The sequence below is a fragment of the Ascaphus truei genome (genome assembly GCF_040206685.1).
Source record: "Ascaphus truei isolate aAscTru1 chromosome 2 unlocalized genomic scaffold, aAscTru1.hap1 SUPER_2_unloc_2, whole genome shotgun sequence".
NCBI classification, from domain to species: Eukaryota; Metazoa; Chordata; class Amphibia; order Anura; family Ascaphidae; genus Ascaphus; species Ascaphus truei.
Genome location: NW_027453816.1, coordinates 1,181,978 through 1,200,507, shown reverse-complemented (window position 1 = coordinate 1,200,507; position 18,530 = coordinate 1,181,978). Strand labels below are relative to the sequence as shown.

General features: G+C 56.8%; 1 long non-coding RNA gene across 1 annotated transcript in view; it reads left to right on the top strand.

Annotated features, from left to right (window-relative positions):
- Window positions 1-4,025: 4,025 nt before the first annotated feature.
- LOC142473262 (uncharacterized) overlaps window positions 4,026-18,530 on the top strand; it is a 62,564-nt gene continuing 48,059 nt past the window's right edge. Inside the window, exon 1 of the long non-coding RNA XR_012790015.1 lies at window positions 4,026-4,087. This is a non-coding gene — a long non-coding RNA (uncharacterized LOC142473262). The remainder of the gene's footprint in view (window positions 4,088-18,530) is intronic.

Here is an 18,530-nt window from a genome sequence, read left to right as displayed (position 1 = left end):
TGGGACCTGCGGATAGGGTGTAACCGTGACATGGTGACAGAGGGGGAAATACACAGGGCACAGTATAATATTGGTAGTGTGGACCTGCGGATAGGGTGTAACCGTGACATGGTGACAGAGGGGGAAATACACAGGGCACAGTATAATATTGGTAGTGTGGGACCTGCGGATAGGGTGTAACCGTGACATGGTGACAGAGGGGGAAATACACAGGACACAGTATAATATTGGTAGTGTGGGACCTGCGGATAGGGTGTAACCGTGACATGGTGACAGAGGGGGAAATACACAGGACACAGTATAATATTGGTAGTGTGGGACCTGCGGATAGGGTGTAACCGTGACATGGTGACAGAGGGGGAAATACACAGGACACAGTATAATATTGGTAGTGTGGGACCTGCGGATAGGGTGTAACCGTGACATGGTGACAGAGGGGGGAAATACACAGGCACAGTATAATATTGGTAGTGTGGGACCTGCGGATAGGGTGTAACCGTGACATGGTGACAGAGGGGGAAATACACAGGGCACAGTATAATATTGGTAGTGTGGGACCTGCGGATAGGGAGTAACCGTGACATGGTGACAGAGGGGGAAATACACAGGCACAGTATAATATTGGTAGTGTGGGACCTGCGGATAGGGAGTAACCGTGACATGGTGACAGAGGGGGAAATACACAGGCACAGTATAATATTGGTAGTGTGGGACCTGCGGATAGGGAGTAACCGTGACATGGTGACAGAGGGGGAAATACACAGGCACAGTATAATATTGGTAGTGTGGGACCTGCGGATAGGGAGTAACCGTGACATGGTGACAGAGGGGAGATACACAGGCACAGTATAATATTGGTAGTGTGGGACCTGCGGATAGGGTGTAACCGTGACATGGTGACAGAGGGGGAAATACACAGGGCACAGTATAATATTGGTAGTGTGGGACCTGCGGATAGGGAGTAACCGTGACATGGTGACAGAGGGGGAAATACACAGGCACAGTATAATATTGGTAGTGTGGGACCTGCGGATAGGGTGTAACCGTGACATGGTGACAGAGGGGGAAATACACAGGGCACAGTATAATATTGGTAGTGTGGGACCTGCGGATAGGGTGTAACCGTGACATGGTGACAGAGGGGGAAATACACAGGGCACAGTATAATATTGGTAGTGTGGGACCTGCGGATAGGGTGTAACCGTGACATGGTGACAGAGGGGGAAATACACAGGCACAGTATAATATTGGTAGTGTGGGACCTGCGGATAGGGTGTAACCGTGACATGGTGACAGAGGGGGAAATACACAGGGCACAGTATAATATTGGTAGTGTGGGACCTGCGGATAGGGTGTAACCGTGACATGGTGACAGAGGGGGAAATACACAGGCACAGTATAATATTGGTAGTGTGGGACCTGCGGATAGGGTGTAACCGTGACATGGTGACAGAGGGGAAATACACAGGGCACAGTATAATATTGGTAGTGTGGGACCTGCGGATAGGGTGTAACCGTGACATGGTGACAGAGGGGAAATACACAGGACACAGTATAATATTGGTAGTGTGGGACCTGCGGATAGGGAGTAACCGTGACATGGTGACAGAGGGGGAAATACACAGGGCACAGTATAATATTGGTAGTGTGGGACCTGCGGATAGGGTGTAACCGTGACATGGTGACAGAGGGGGAAATACACAGGGCACAGTATAATATTGGTAGTGTGGGACCTGCGGATAGTGTGTAACCGTGACATGGTGACAGAGGGGGAAATACACAGGGCACAGTATAATATTGGTAGTGTGGACCTGCGGATAGGGTGTAACCGTGACATGGTGACAGAGGGGAAATACACAGGGCACAGTATAATATTGGTAGTGTGGGACCTGCGGATAGGGAGTAACCGTGACATGGTGACAGAGGGGGAAATACACAGGCACAGTATAATATTGGTAGTGTGGGACCTGCGGATAGGGTGTAACCGTGACATGGTGACAGAGGGGAAATACACAGGGCACAGTATAATATTGGTAGTGTGGGACCTGCGGATAGGGTGTAACCGTGACATGGTGACAGAGGGGGAAATACACAGGGCACAGTATAATATTGGTAGTGTGGGACCTGCGGATAGGGAGTAACCGTGACATGGTGACAGAGGGGGAAATACACAGGCACAGTATAATATTGGTAGTGTGGGACCTGCGGATAGGGTGTAACCGTGACATGGTGACAGAGGGGGAAATACACAGGGCACAGTATAATATTGGTAGTGTGGGACCTGCGGATAGGGTGTAACCGTGACATGGTGACAGAGGGGGAAATACACAGGGCACAGTATAATATTGGTAGTGTGGGACCTGCGGATAGGGTGTAACCGTGACATGGTGACAGAGGGGGAAATACACAGGACACAGTATAATATTGGTAGTGTGGGACCTGCGGATAGGGTGTAACCGTGACATGGTGACAGAGGGGGAAATACACAGGGCACAGTATAATATTGGTAGTGTGGGACCTGCGGATAGGGTGTAACCGTGACATGGTGACAGAGGGGGAAATACACAGGACACAGTATAATATTGGTAGTGTGGGACCTGCGGATAGGGTGTAACCGTGACATGGTGACAGAGGGAGAAATATACACAGGCACAGTATAATATTGGTAGTGTGGGACCTGCGGATAGGGTGTAACCGTGACATGGTGACAGAGGGGGAAATACACAGGCACAGTATAATATTGGTAGTGTGGGACCTGCGGATAGGGTGTAACCGTGACATGGTGACAGAGGGGGAAATACACAGGCACAGTATAATATTGGTAGTGTGGGACCTGCGGATAGGGTGTAACCGTGACATGGTGACAGAGGGGGAAATACACAGGCACAGTATAATATTGGTAGTGTGGGACCTGCGGATAGGGTGTAACCGTGACATGGTGACAGAGGGGGAAATACACAGGCACAGTATAATATTGGTAGTGTGGGACCTGCGGATAGGGTGTAACCGTGACATGGTGACAGAGGGGGAAATACACAGGGCACAGTATAATATTGGTAGTGTGGGACCTGCGGATAGGGAGTAACCGTGACATGGTGACAGAGGGGGAAATACACAGGGCACAGTATAATATTGGTAGTGTGGGACCTGCGGATAGGGAGTAACCGTGACATGGTGACAGAGGGGGAAATACACAGGCACAGTATAATATTGGTAGTGTGGGACCTGCGGATAGGGTGTAACCGTGACATGGTGACAGAGGGGGAAATACACAGGCACAGTATAATATTGGTAGTGTGGGACCTGCGGATAGGGTGTAACCGTGACATGGTGACAGAGGGGGAAATACACAGGGCACAGTATAATATTGGTAGTGTGGGACCTGCGGATAGGGTGTAACCGTGACATGGTGACAGAGGGGGAAATACACAGGCACAGTATAATATTGGTAGTGTGGGACCTGCGGATAGGGTGTAACCGTGACATGGTGACAGAGGGGAAATACACAGGGCACAGTATAATATTGGTAGTGTGGGACCTGCGGATAGGGAGTAACCGTGACATGGTGACAGAGGGGGAAATACACAGGGCACAGTATAATATTGGTAGTGTGGGACCTGCGGATAGGGTGTAACCGTGACATGGTGACAGAGGGGGAAATACACAGGGCACAGTATAATATTGGTAGTGTGGGACCTGCGGATAGGGTGTAACCGTGACATGGTGACAGAGGGGGAAATACACAGGGCACAGTATAATATTGGTAGTGTGGGACCTGCGGATAGGGTGTAACCGTGACATGGTGACAGAGGGGGAAATACACAGGCACAGTATAATATTGGTAGTGTGGGACCTGCGGATAGGGTTGGGTTTGATGAAAGAGAATTGGAAGATGTGTTTTGGATGTGACTCCGATTACAGTCTCTGTGGAGTTGGTACATGATTGCTGAGCTTGTCTCCTGTTCACAGGTAATATTGAAGTACGTACGTATATTATATATTTCTATATGTGACACGACTTTTTCAGCTGCCCAGGTGGAGACCCCTACAGATCCTCTTCGTGATGAAGGCGCCCCCTCTGCTCTAGGTAACCTAACTCTGCATGCACCCCACGTGGCTCCTATTTACAGCAACAAACGCCCGGTTTGGTTAACAAAATGTTCATTGTTCTGGTAACGGAACATATTATTTTATATCTATTATTATTTTCCTTTCATTTGTATGCAGAGATTTCTATGTTTCTAGCCTGCATTTGGGATAAGACATATAGAGTCTTCTGCTTCTGTTGCGGGGTGGAGGTTCTGTTGGGGGGGATTTAGATTCTGTTCGGGGGGTGGAGGTTCTGTTCGGGGGGATGGAGATTCTGTTCGGGGGTGGAGGTTCTGTTTGGGAGGATGGAGGTTCTGTTCGGGGTGTGGAGGTTCTGTTCGGGGGGATGGAGGTTCTGTTTGGGGGATGGAGGTTCTGTTCAGGGGGATGGAGGTTCTTGTCGGGGGGATGGAGGTTCTGTTCGGGGGGTGGAGGTTCTGTCCAGGGGGGTGGAGGTTCTGTTTGGGGGGATGGAGGTTCTCTGTTTGGGGGGATGGAGGTTCTGTTCGGGGGAGTGGATGTTCTCTTCGGGAGTGGAGGTTCTGTTCGGGGGATGGAGGTTCTGTTCAGGGGGATGGAGGTTCTGTTCGGGGGGATGGAGGTTCTGTTCGGGGGGATGGAGGTTCTGTTCGGGGGGATGGAGGTTCTGTTCGGGGGGATGGAGGTTCTGTTCGGGGGGATGGAGGTTCTGTTCGGGGGGATGGAGGTTCTTTTCGATGGATGGAGGTTCTGTTTGGGGGATGGAGGTTCTGTTTGGGGGGATGGAGGTTCTGTTTGGGGGGGGTAGAGGTTCTGTTGGGCGGGGTAGAGGTTCTGTTGGGCGGGGTAGAGGTTCTGGGTGGCGGGGTAGAGGTTCTGTTGGGCGGGGTAGAGGTTCTGTTGGTCGAGGTAGAGGTTCTGTTGGTCGGGGTAGAGGTTCTATTCGGGGGGATGGAGGTTCTGTTCGGGGGGATGGAGGTTCTGTTCGGGGGGTGGAGGTTCTGTTCGGGGGGGGGGAAATGTTCTGTTCGGGGGGGTGGAGGTTCTGTTGGGGGGGTGGAGGTTCTGTTGAGGGGTGGAGATTCTGTTGGGGGTGGAGGTTCTGTTGGGGGGTGGAGGTTCTGTTCGGGGGGATGGAGGTTCTTTTCGATGGATGGAGGTTCTGTTGGGGGGGGGTGGAGGTTCTGTTCGGGGGGGATCGAGGTTCTGTTCGGGGGGATTTAGATTCTGTTCGGGGGTGGAGGTTCTGTTCGGGGGGATGGAGATTCTGTTCGGGGGTGGAGGTTCTGTTTGGGGGGATGGAGGTTCTGTTCGGGGTGTGGAGGTTCTGTTCGGGGGGATGGAGGTTCTGTTTGGGGGATGGAGGTTCTGTTCAGGGGGATGGAGGTTCTTGTCGGGGGGATGGAGGTTCTGTTCGGGGGGTGGAGGTTCTGTCCAGGGGGGTGGAGGTTCTGTTTGGGGGGATGGAGGTTCTCTGTTTGGGGGGATGGAGGTTCTGTTCGGGGGAGTGGATGTTCTCTTCGGGAGTGGAGGTTCTGTTCGGGGGATGGAGGTTCTGTTCAGGGGGATGGAGGTTCTGTTCGGGGGGATGGAGGTTCTGTTCGGGGGGATGGAGGTTCTGTTCGGGGGGATGGAGGTTCTGTTCGGGGGGATGGAGGTTCTGTTCGGGGGGATGGAGGTTCTTTTCGATGGATGGAGGTTCTGTTTGGGGGATGGAGGTTCTGTTTGGGGGGGTGGAGGTTCTGTTTGGGGGGGTGGAGGTTCTGTTGGGCGGGGTAGAGGTTCTGTTGGGCGGGGTAGAGGTTCTGGGTGGCGGGGTAGAGGTTCTGTTGGGCGGGGTAGAGGTTCTGTTGGTCGAGGTAGAGGTTCTGTTGGTCGGGGTAGAGGTTCTATTCGGGGGGATGGAGGTTCTGTTCGGGGGGATGGAGGTTCTGTTCGGGGGGTGGAGGTTCTGTTCGGGGGGGGGGGAAATGTTCTGTTCGGGGGGGTGGAGGTTCTGTTGGGGGGGTGGAGGTTCTGTTGGGGGGTGGAGATTCTGTTGGGGGTGGAGGTTCTGTTGGGGGGTGGAGGTTCTGTTCGGGGGGATGGAGGTTCTTTTCGATGGATGGAGGTTCTGTTTGGGGGGTGGAGGTTCTGTTCGGGGGTGGAGGTTCTGTTCGGGGGTGGAGGTTCTGTTGGGGGGGTGGAGGTTCTGTTCGGGGGTGGAGGTGGTGCTGTGACACATTGCACACAGATGAGTTTCTCCATCACCGCTGGGAAAGACAGAGGGAGGAATGGAGACGAGAGACGAGAGAGCGGGAGACGAGTCCTATCTGTGAGGCTGTTACACGGAGAGTGACACCCACTGGCCTCGGATAGGGCAATCAGGCCCCCACCCCAGCGGCTTGTGCTGAGGGGGTTCAGACAACTTGTAGAACGGGGGGTGGGGGAGGGTACCTACTGGCAGCTTGTTTGGCGGGGGAGGGTACTTACTGGCAGCTTGTTTGGCGGGGGGAGGGTACTTACTGACAGATTGTTTGGCGGGGGGAGGGTACTTACTGGCAGCTTGTTTGGCGGGGGGAGGGTACTTACTGGCAGCTTGTTTGGCGGGGGGAGGGTACTTACTGGCAGCTTGTTTGGCGGGGTGAGGGTACTGACTGGCAGCTTGTTTGGCGGGCGGGGAGGGTACTTACTGGCAGCTTGTTTGGCGGGGGGGAGGGTACTTACTGGTTGCTTGTTTGGCGGGGGAGGGTACTTACTGGCAGCTTGTTTGGTGGGGGGGGAGGGTACTTACTGGCAGCTTGTTTGGCGGGGGAGGGTACTTAATGGCAGCTTGTTTGGTGGGGGGAGGGTACTTACTGGTTGCTTGTTTGGCGGGGGAGGGTACTTACTGGCAGCTTGTTTGGCGGGGGAGGGTACTTACTGGCAGCGTGTTTGGCGGGGGGAGGATACTTACTGGCAGCTTGTTTGGCGGGGTGAGGGTACTGACTGGCAGCTTGTTTGGCGGGCGGGGAGGATACTTACTGGCAGCTTGTTTGGCGGGGGGGAGGGTACTTACTGGTTGCTTGTTTGGCGGGGGAGGGTACTTACTGGCAGCTTGTTTGGTGGGGGGGGAGGGTACTTACTGGCAGCTTGTTTGGCGGGGGAGGGTACTTAATGGCAGCTTGTTTGGTGGGGGGAGGGTACTTACTGGTTGCTTGTTTGGCGGGGGAGGGTACTTACTGGCAGCTTGTTTGGCGGGGGAGGGTACTTACTGGAAGCTTGTTTGGCGGGGGAGGGTACTTACTGGCAGCTTGTTTGGCGGGGGGAGGGTACTTACTGGCAGTTTGTTTGGTGGGGGGAGGGTACTTACTGGCAGCTTGTTTGGCGGGGGGAGGGTACTTACTGGCAGCTTGTTTGGCGGGGGGAGGGTACTTACTGGCAGCTTGTTTGGCGGGGGGAGGGTACTTACTGGCAGCTTGTTTGGCGGGGGGGAGGGTACTTACTGGAAGCTTGTTTGGCGGGGGGAGGGTACTTACTGGCAGCTTGTTTGGCGGGAGGAGGGTACTTACTGGAAGCTTGTTTGGCGGGGGAGGGTACTTACTGGCAGCTTGTTTGGCGGGGGGAGGGTACTTACTGGTTGCTTGTTTGTCGGGGGGGAGGGTACTTACTGGCAGCTTGTTTGGCGGGGGAGGGTACTTACTGGAAGCTTGTTTGTCGGGAGGGAGGGTACTTACTGGCAGCTTGGTTGGCGGGGAGGGTACTTACTGGCAGCTTGTTTGGCGGGGGGAGGGTACTTACTGGCAGCTTGTTTGGCGGGGGAGGGTACTTACTGGCAGCTTGTTTGGCGGGGGGAGGGTACTTACTGGCAGCTTGTTTGGCGGGGGGAGGGTACTTACTGGCAGCTTGTTTGGTGGGGGGAGGGTACTTACTGGCAGCTTGTTTGGCGGGGGAGGGTACTTACTGGCAGCTTATTTGGCGGGGGGAGGGTACTTACTGGCAGCTTGTTTGGCGGGGGGAGGGTACTTACTGGCAGCTTGTTTGGCGGGGGGAGGGGTACTTACTGGCAGCTTGTTTGGCGGGGGAGGGTACTTACTGGCAGCTTGTTTGGTGGGGGAGGGTACTTACTGGCAGCTTGTTTGGCAGGGGGAGGGTACTTACTGGCAGCTTGTTTGGCGGGGGGAGGGTACTTACTGGCAGCTTTTTTGGCGGGGGAGGGTACTTACTGGCAGCTTGTTTGGCGGGGGAGGGTATTTACTGGCAGCTTGTTTGGCGGGGGGAGGCTACTTACTGGCAGCTTGTTTGGCGGGGGGAGGCTACTTACTGGCAGCTTGTTTGGCGGGGGAGGGTACTTACTGGCAGCTTGTTTGGCGGGGGAGGGTACTTACTGGTTGCTTGTTTGGCGGGGGAGGGTACTTACTGGCAGCTTGTTTGGCGGGGGAGGGTACTTACTGGCAGCTTGTTTGACGGGGGGAGGGTACTTACTGGCAGCTTGTTTGGCGGGGGGAGGGTACTTACTGGCAGCTTGTTTGGCGGGGGAGGGTACTTACTGGCAGCTTGTTTGGTGGGGGAGGGTACTTACTGGCAGCTTGTTTGGCGGGGGAGGGTACTTACTGGCAGCTTGTTTGGCGGGGAGGGTACTTACTGGCAGCTTGTTTGGCGGGGGAGGGTACTTACTGGCAGCTTGTTTGGCGGGGGGAGGGTACTTACTGGCAGCATGTTTGGCGGGGGAGGGTACTTACTGGCAGCTTGTTTGGCGGGGGGAGTGTACTTACTGGCAGCTTGTTTGGCGGGGGGTAGGGTACTTACTGGCAGCTTGTTTGGTGGGGGAGGGTACTTACTGGCAGCTTGTTTGGTGGGGGGAGGGTACTTACTGGCAGCTTGTTTGGCGGGGGAGGGTACTTACTGGCAGCTTGTTTGGCGGGGGAGGGTACTTACTGGCAGCTTGTTTGGCGGGGGAGGGTACTTACTGGCAGCTTGTTTGGCGGGGGGAGGGTACTTACTGGCAGCTTGTTTGGTGGGGTGAGGGTACTTACTGGCAACTTGTTTGGCGGGGGGGGTACTTACTGGCAGCTTGTTTGGAGGGGGGAGGGTACTTACTGGCAGCTTGTTTGGCGGGGGAGGGTACTTACTGGCAGCTTGTTTGGCGGGGGGAGGGTACTTACTGGCAGCTTGTTTGGCGGGGGAGGGTACTTACTGGCAGCTTGTTTGGCGGGGGGAGGGTACTTACTGGCAGCTTGTTTGGCGGGGGGAGGGTACTTACTGGCACCTTGTTTGGCGGGGAGGAGGGGTACTTACTGGCAGCTTGTTTGGGGGGGGGGAGGGTACTTCCTGGCAGCTTGTTGGCGGGGGAGGGTACTTACTGGCACCTTGTTTGGCGGGGGAGGGTACTTACTGGCAGCTTGTTTGGCGGGGGGGTACTTACTGGCAGCTTGTTTGGCGGGGGGAGGGTACTTACTGGCAGCTTGTTTGGCGGGGGAGGAGGGTACTTACTGGCAGCTTGTTTGGCGGCGGGAGGGTACTTACTGGCAGCTTGTTTGGCGGGGGGAGGGTACAACCTGGCAGCTTGTTTGGCAGGGGAGGGTACTTACTGGCAGCTTGTTTGGCGGGGAAGGGTACTTACTGGCAGCTTGTTTGGCGGGGGGGGGGTACTTACTGGCAGCTTGTTTGGCGGGGGAGGGTACTTACTGGCAGCTTGTTTGGCGGGGGGAGGGTACTTACTGGCAGCTTGTTTGGCGGGGGAGGGTACTTACTGGCAGCTTGTTTAGCGGGGGGAGGGGTACTTACTGGCAGCTTGTTTGGCGGGGGAGGGTACTTACTGGCAGCTTGTTTGGTGGGGGAGGGTACTTACTGGCAGCTTGTTTGGCGGGGGGAGGGTACTTACTGGCAGCTTGTTTGGCGGGGGAGGGTACTTACTGGCAGCTTGTTTGGCGGGGGGAGGGTACTTACTGGCAGCTTGTTTGGCGGGGGGGAGGGTACTTACTGGCAGCTTGTTTGGCAGGGGAGGGTACTTACTGGCAGCTTGTTTGGCGGGGGAGGGTACTTACTGGTTGCTTGTTTGGCGTGGGAGGGTACTTACTGGCAGATTGTTTGGCGGGGGAGGGTACTTACTGGCAGCTTGTTTGACGGGGGGAGGGTACTTACTGGCAGCTTGTTTGGCGGGGGGAGGGTACTTACTGGCAGCTTGTTTGGCGGGGGAGGGTACTTACTGGCAGCTTGTTTGGCGGGGGAGGGTACTTACTGGCAGCTTGTTTGGCGGGGGGAGGGTACTTACTGACAGATTGTTTGGCGGGGGAGGGTACTTACTGGCAGCTTGTTTGGCGGGGGGAGGGTACTTACTGGCAGCTTGTTTGGCGGGGGGAGGGTACTTACTGGCAGCTTGTTTGGCGGGGTGAGGGTACTGACTGGCAGCTTGTTTGGCGGGCGGGGAGGGTACTAACTGGCAGCTTGTTTGGCGGGGGGGAGGGTACTTACTGGTTGCTTGTTTGGCGGGGGAGGGTACTTACTGGCAGCTTGTTTGGTGGGGGGAGGGTACTTACTGGCAGCTTGTTTGGCGGGGGAGGGTACTTAATGGCAGCTTGTTTGGTGGGGGGAGGGTACTTACTGGTTGCTTGTTTGTCGGGGGAGGGTACTTACTGGCAGCTTGTTTGGCGGGGGAGGGTACTTACTGGCAGCTTGTTTGGCGGGGTGACGGTACTGACTGGCAGCTTGTTTGGCGGGCGGGGAGGGTACTTACTGGCAGCTTGTTTGGCGGGGGGGAGGGTACTTACTGGTTGCTTGTTTGGCGGGGGAGGGTACTTACTGGCAGCTTGTTTGGTGGGGGGGGAGGGTACTTACTGGCAGCTTGTTTGGCGGGGGAGGGTACTTAATGGAAGCTTGTTTGGTGGGGGGAGGGTACTTACTGGTTGCTTGTTTGGCGGGGGAGGGTACTTACTGGCAGCTTGTTTGGCGGGGGAGGGTACTTACTGGAAGCTTGTTTGGCGGGGGAGGGTACTTACTGGCAGCTTGTTTGGCGGGGGGAGGGTACTTACTGGCAGCTTGTTTGGTGGGGGGAGGGTACTTACTGGCAGCTTGTTTGGCGGGGGGAGGGTACTTACTGGCAGCTTGTTTGGCGGGGGGAGGGTACTTACTGGCAGCTTGTTTGGCGGGGGGAGGGTACTTACTGGCAGCTTGTTTGGCGGGGGGAGGGTACTTACTGGAAGCTTGTTTGGCGGGGGGAGGGTACTTACTGGCAGCTTGTTTGGCGGGAGGAGGGTACTTACTGGAAGCTTGTTTGGCGGGGGAGGGTACTTACTGGCAGCTTGTTTGGTGGGGGGAGGGTACTTACTGGTTGCTTGTTTGTCGGGGGGGAGGGTACTTACTGGCAGCTTGTTTGGCGGGGGAGGGTACTTACTGGAAGCTTGTTTGTCGGGAGGGAGGGTACTTACTGGCAGCTTGGTTGGCGGGGAGGGTACTTACTGGCAGCTTGTTTGGCGGGGGGAGGGTACTTACTGGCAGCTTGTTTGGCGGGGGAGGGTACTTACTGGCAGCTTGTTTGGCGGGGGGAGGGTACTTACTGGCAGCTTGTTTGGCGGGGGGAGGGTACTTACTGGCAGCTTGTTTGGTGGGGGGAGGGTACTTACTGGCAGCTTGTTTGGCGGGGGAGGGTACTTACTGGCAGCTTGTTTGGCGGGGGGAGGGTACTTACTGGCAGCTTGTTTGGCGGGGGAGGGTACTTACTGGCAGCTTGTTTGGCGGGGGGAGGGGTACTTACTGGCAGCTTGTTTGGCGGGGGAGGGTACTTACTGGCAGCTTGTTTGGTGGGGGAGGGTACTTACTGGCAGCTTGTTTGGCGGGGGGAGGGTACTTACTGGCAGCTTGTTTGGCGGGGGGAGGCTACTTACTGGCAGCTTGTTTGGCGGGGGAGGGTACTTACTGGCAGCTTGTTTGGCGGGGGGAGGGTACTTACTGGCAGCTTGTTTGGCGGGGGAGGGTACTTACTGGCAGCTTGTTTGGCGGGGGAGGGTACTTACTGGTTGCTTGTTTGGCGGGGGAGGGACTTACTGGCAGCTTGTTTGGCGGGGGAGGGTACTTACTGGCAGCTTGTTTGACGGGGGGAGGGTACTTACTGGCAGCTTGTTTGGCGGGGGGAGGGTACTTACTGGCAGCTTGTTTGGCGGGGGAGGGTACTTACTGGCAGCTTGTTTGGTGGGGGAGGGTACTTACTGGCAGCTTGTTTGGCGGGGGAGGGTACTTACTGGCAGCTTGTTTGGCGGGGGAGGGTACTTACTGGCAGCTTGTTTGGCGGGGGAGGGTACTTACTGGCAGCTTGTTTGGCGAGGGGAGGGTACTTACTGGCAGCATGTTTGGCGGGGGAGGGTACTTACTGGCAGCTTGTTTGGCGGGGGGGAGTGTGCTTACTGGCAGCTTGTTTGGCGGGGGGTAGGGTACTTACTGGCAGCTTGTTTGGTGGGGGAGGGTACTTACTGGCAGCTTGTTTGGCGGGGGGAGGGTACTTACTGGCAGCTTGTTTGGCGGGGGAGGGTACTTACTGGCAGCTTGGTTGGCGGGGGAGGGTACTTACTGGCAGCTTGTTTGGCGGGGGAGGGTACTTACTGGCAGCTTGTTTGGCGGGGGGAGGGTACTTACTGGCAGCTTGTTTGGTGGGGTGAAGGTACTTACTGGCAACTTGTTTGGCAGGGGGGGGTACTTACTGGCAGCTTGTTTGGCGGGGGGAGGGTACTTACTGGCAGCTTGTTTGGCGGGGGAGGGTACTTACTGGCAGCTTGTTTGGCGGGGGGAGGGTACTTACTGGCAGCTTGTTTGGCGGGGGGAGGGTACTTACTGGCAGCTTGTTTGGCGGGGGGAGGGTACTTACTGGCAGCTTGTTTGGCGGGGGGAGGGTACTTACTGGCACCTTGTTTGGCGGGGAGGAGGGGTACTTACTGGCAGCTTGTTTGGCGGGGGGGAGGGTACTTCCTGGCAGCTTGTTGGCGGGGGAGGGTACTTACTGGCAGCTTGTTTGGCGGGGGAGGGTACTTACTGGCAGCTTGTTTGGCGGGGGGGGTACTTACTGGCAGCTTGTTTGGCGGGGGGAGGGTACTTACTGGCAGCTTGTTTGGCGGGGGAGGAGGGTACTTACTGGCAGCTTGTTTGGCGGCGGGAGGGTACTTACTGGCAGCTTGTTTGGCGGGGGGAGGGTACAACCTGGCAGCTTGTTTGGCAGGGGAGGGTACTTACTGGCAGCTTGTTTGGTGGGGAAGGGTACTTACTGGCAGCTTGTTTGGCGGGGGAGGGTACTTACTGGCAGCTTGTTTGGCGGGGGGAGGGTACTTACTGGCAGCTTGTTTGGCGGGGGAGGGTACTTACTGGCAGCTTGTTTAGCGGGGGGAGGGGTACTTACTGGCAGCTTGTTTGGCGGGGAGGGTACTTACTGGCAGCTTGTTTGGTGGGGGAGGGTACTTACTGGCAGCTTGTTTGGCGGGGGGAGGGTACTTACTGGCAGCTTGTTTGGCGGGGGGAGGGTACTTACTGGCAGCTTGTTTGGCGGGGGGAGGGTACTTACTGGCAGCTTGTTTGGCGGGGGGGAGGGTACTTACTGGCAGCTTGTTTGGCGGGGGAGGGTACTTACTGGCAGCTTGTTTGGCGGGGGAGGGTACTTACTGGTTGCTTGTTTGGCGTGGGAGGGTACTTACTGGCAGCTTGTTTGGCGGGGGGAGGGTACTTACTGGCAGCTTGTTTGGCGGGGGGAGGGTACTTACTGGCAGCTTGTTTGGCGGGGGAGGGTACTTACTGGCAGCTTGTTTGGCGGGGGAGGGTACTTACTGGCAGCTTGTTTAGCGGGGGGAGGGGTACTTACTGGCAGCTTGTTTGGCGGGGGAGGGTACTTACTGGCAGCTTGTTTGGTGGGGGAGGGTACTTACTGGCAGCTTGTTTGGCGGGGGGAGGGTACTTACTGGCAGCTTGTTTGGCGGGGGGAGGGTACTTACTGGCAGCTTGTTTGGCGGGGGGAGGGTACTTACTGGCAGCTTGTTTGGCGGGGGGAGGGTACTTACTGGCAGCTTGTTTGGCGGGGGAGGGTACTTACTGGCAGCTTGTTTGGCGGGGGAGGGTACTTACTGGTTGCTTGTTTGGCGTGGGAGGGTACTTACTGGCAGCTTGTTTGGCGGGGGAGGGTACTTACTGGCAGCTTGTTTGACGGGGGGAGGGTACTTACTGGCAGCTTGTTTGGCGGGGGGATGGTACTTACTGGCAGCTTGTTTGGCGGGGGAGGGTACTTACTGGCAGCTTGTTTGGCGGGGGAGGGTACTTACTGGCAGCTTGTTTGGCGGGGGGAGGGTACTTACTGACAGATTGTTTGTCGGGGGAGGGTACTTACTGGCAACTTGTTTGGCGGGGGGAGGGTACTTACTGGCAGCTTGTTTGGCGGGGGGAGGGTACTTACTGGCAGCTTGTTTGGCGGGGTGAGGGTACTGACTGGCAGCTTGTTTGGCGGGCGGGGAGGGTACTTACTGGCAGCTTGTTTGGCGGGGGGGAGGGTACTTACTGGTTGCTTGTTTGGCAGGGGAGGGTACTTACTGGCAGCTTGTTTGGTGGGGGGGGAGGGTACTTACTGGCAGCTTGTTTGGCGGGGGAGGGTACTTACTGGCAGCTTGTTTGGCGGGGTGAGGGTACTGACTGGCAGCTTGTTTGGCGGGCGGGGAGGGTACTTACTGGCAGCTTGTTTGCGGGGGGGAGGGTACTTACTGGTTGCTTGTTTGGCGGGGGAGGGTACTTACTGGCAGCTTGTTTGGTGGGGGGGGAGGGTACTTACTGGCAGCTTGTTTGGCGGGGAGGGTACTTAATGGAAGCTTGTTTGGTGGGGGGAGGGTACTTACTGGTTGCTTGTTTGGCGGGGGAGGGTACTTACTGGCAGCTTGTTTGTCGGGGGAGGGTACTTACTGGAAGCTTGTTTGGCGGGGGAGGGTACTTACTGGCAGCTTGTTTGGCGGGGGGAGGGTACTTACTGGCAGCTTGTTTGGTGGGGGGAGGGTACTTACTGGCAGCTTGTTTGGCGGGGGGAGGGTACTTACTGGCAGCTTGTTTGGCGGGGGGAGGGTACTTACTGGCAGCTTGTTTGGCGGGGGGAGGGTACTTACTGGCAGCTTGTTTGGCGGGGGGAGGGTACTTACTGGAAGCTTGTTTGGCGGGGGGAGGGTACTTACTGGCAGCTTGTTTGGCGGGAGGAGGGTACTTACTGGAAGCTTGTTTGGCGGGGGAGGGTACTTACTGGCAGCTTGTTTGGCGGGGGGAGGGTACTTACTGGTTGCTTGTTTGTCGGGGGGGAGGGTACTTACTGGCAGCTTGTTTGGCGGGGGAGGGAACTTACTGGAAGCTTGTTTGTCGGGAGGGAGGGTACTTACTGACAGCTTGGTTGGCGGGGAGGGTACTTACTGGCAGCTTGTTTGGCGGGGGGAGGGTACTTACTGGCAGCTTGTTTGGCGGGGGAGGGTACTTACTGGCAGCTTGTTTGGCGGGGGGAGGGTACTTACTGGCAGCTTGTTTGGCGGGGGGAGGGTACTTACTGGCAGCTTGTTTGGTGGGGGGAGGGTACTTACTGGCAGCTTGTTTGGCGGGGGAGGGTACTTACTGGCAGCTTGTTTGGCGGGGGGAGGGTACTTACTGGCAGCTTGTTTGGCGGGGGGAGGGTACTTACTGGCAGCTTGTTTGGCGGGGGGAGGGGTACTTACTGGCAGCTTGTTTGGCGGGGGAGGGTACTTACTGGCAGCTTGTTTGGTGGGGGAGGGTACTTACTGGCAGCTTGTTTGGCGGGCGGGGAGGGTACTTACTGGCAGCTTGTTTGGCGGGGGGGAGGGTACTTACTGGTTGCTTGTTTGGCGGGGGAGGGTACTTACTGGCAGCTTGTTTGGTGGGGGGGGGAGGGTACTTACTGGCAGCTTGTTTGGCGGGGGAGGGTACTTAATGGCAGCTTGTTTGGTGGGGGGAGGGTACTTACTGGTTGCTTGTTTGGCGGGGGAGGGTACTTACTGGCAGCTTGTTTGGCGGGGGAGGGTACTTACTGGCAGCTTGTTTGGCGGGGTGAGGGTACTGACTGGCAGCTTGTTTGGCGGGCGGGGAGGGTACTTACTGGCAGCTTGTTTGGCGGGGGGGAGGGTACTTACTGGTTGCTTGTTTGGCGGGGGAGGGTACTTACTGGCAGCTTGTTTGGTGGGGGGGGAGGGTACTTACTGGCAGCTTGTTTGGCGGGGAGGGTACTTAATGGAAGCTTGTTTGGTGGGGGGAGGGTACTTACTGGTTGCTTGTTTGGCGGGGGAGGGTACTTACTGGCAGCTTGTTTGGCGGGGGAGGGTACTTACTGGAAGCTTGTTTGGCGGGGGAGGGTACTTACTGGCAGCTTGTTTGGCGGGGGGAGGGTACTTACTGGCAGCTTGTTTGGTGGGGGGAGGGTACTTACTGGCAGCTTGTTTGGCGGGGGGAGGGTACTTACTGGCAGCTTGTTTGGCGGGGGGAGGGTACTTACTGGCAGCTTGTTTGGCGGGGGGAGGGTACTTACTGGCAGCTTGTTTGGCGGGGGGAGGGTACTTACTGGAAGCTTGTTTGGCGGGGGGAGGGTACTTACTGGCAGCTTGTTTGGCGGGAGGAGGGTACTTACTGGAAGCTTGTTTGGCGGGGGAGGGTACTTACTGGCAGCTTGTTTGGCGGGGGGAGGGTACTTACTGGTTGCTTGTTTGTCGGGGGGGAGGGTACTTACTGGCAGCTTGTTTGGCGGGGGAGGGTACTTGCTGGAAGCTTGTTTGTCGGGAGGGAGGGTACTTACTGGCAGCTTGGTTGGCGGGGAGGGTACTTACTGGCAGCTTGTTTGGCGGGGGGAGGGTACTTACTGGCAGCTTGTTTGGCGGGGGAGGGTACTTACTGGCAGCTTGTTTGGCGGGGGGAGGGTACTTACTGGCAGCTTGTTTGGCGGGGGGAGGGTACTTACTGGCAGCTTGTTTGGTGGGGGGAGGGTACTTACTGGCAGCTTGTTTGGCGGGGGAGGGTACTTACTGGCAGCTTGTTTGGCGGGGGGAGGGTACTTACTGGCAGCTTGTTTGGCGGGGGGAGGGTACTTACTGGCAGCTTGTTTGGCGGGGGGAGGGGTACTTACTGGCAGCTTGTTTGGCGGGGGAGGGTACTTACTGGCAGCTTGTTTGGTGGGGGAGGGTACTTACTGGCAGCTTGTTTGGCGGGGGAGGGTACTTACTGGCAGCTTGTTTGGCGGGGGGAGGGTACTTACTGGCAGCTTGTTTGGCGGGGGAGGGTACTTACTGGCAGCTTGTTTGGCGGGGGAGGGTACTTACTGGCAGCTTGTTTGGCGGGGGGAGGGTACTTACTGGCAGCTTGTTTGGTGGGGGAGGGTACTTACTGGCAGCTTGTTTGGCGGTGGGGAGGGTACTTACTGGCAGATTGTTTGGCGGGGGGAGGGTACTTACTGGCAGCTTGTTTGGCGGGGGAGGAGGGTACTTACTGGCAGCTTGTTTGGTGGGGGGAGGGTACTTACTGGCAGCTTGTTTGGCGGGGGGATGGTACTTACTGGCAGCTTGTTTGGCAGGGGAGGGTACTTACTGGCAGCTTGTTTGGCGGGGGAGGGTACTTACTGGCAGCTTGTTTGGCGGGGGGGGGTACTTACTGGCAGCTTGTTTGGTGGGGGAGGGTACTTACTGGCAGCTTGTTTGGCGAGGGGGGAGGGTACTTACTGGCAGATTGTTTGGCGGGGGGAGGGTACTTACTGGCAGCTTGTTTGGCGGGGGAGGAGGGTACTTACTGGCAGCTTGTTTGGCGGGGGAGGGTACTTACTGGCAGCTTGTTTGGCGGGGGGAGGGGAAAATAACTGGCAGCTTGTTTGGCGGGGGAGGGTACTTACTGGCAGCTTGTTTGGCGGGGGAGGGTACTTACTGGCTGCTTGTTTGGCGGGGGGAGGGTACTTACTGGCAGCTTGTTTGGCGGGGGGAGGGTACTTACTGGCAGCTTGTTTGGCGGGGGGAGGGTACTTACTGGCAGCTTGTTTGGCGGGGGGAGGGTACTTACTGGCAGCTTGTTTGGTGGGGGAGGGTACTTACTGGCAGCTTGTTTGGCGGGGGGAGGGTACTTACTGGCAGCTTGTTTGGCGGGGGGAGGGTACTTACTGGCAGCTTGTTTGGCGGGGGAGGGTACTTACTGGTTGCTTGTTTGGTGGGGGAGGGTACTTACTGGCAGCTTGTTTGGCGGGGGGAGGGTACTTACTGGTTGCTTGTTTGGTGGGGGAGGGTACTTACTGGCAGCTTGTTTGGCGGGGGGAGGGTACTTACTGGCAGCTTGTTTGGCGGGGGGAGGGTACTTACTGGCAGCTTGTTTGGCGGGGGGAGGGTACTTACTGGCAGCTTGTTTGGCGGGGGGAGGGTACTTACTGGCAGCTTGTTTGGCGGGGGGAGGGTACTTACTGGCAGCTTGTTTGGCGGGGGAGGGTACTTACTGGCAGCTTGTTTGGCGGGGGGAGGGGAAAATAACTG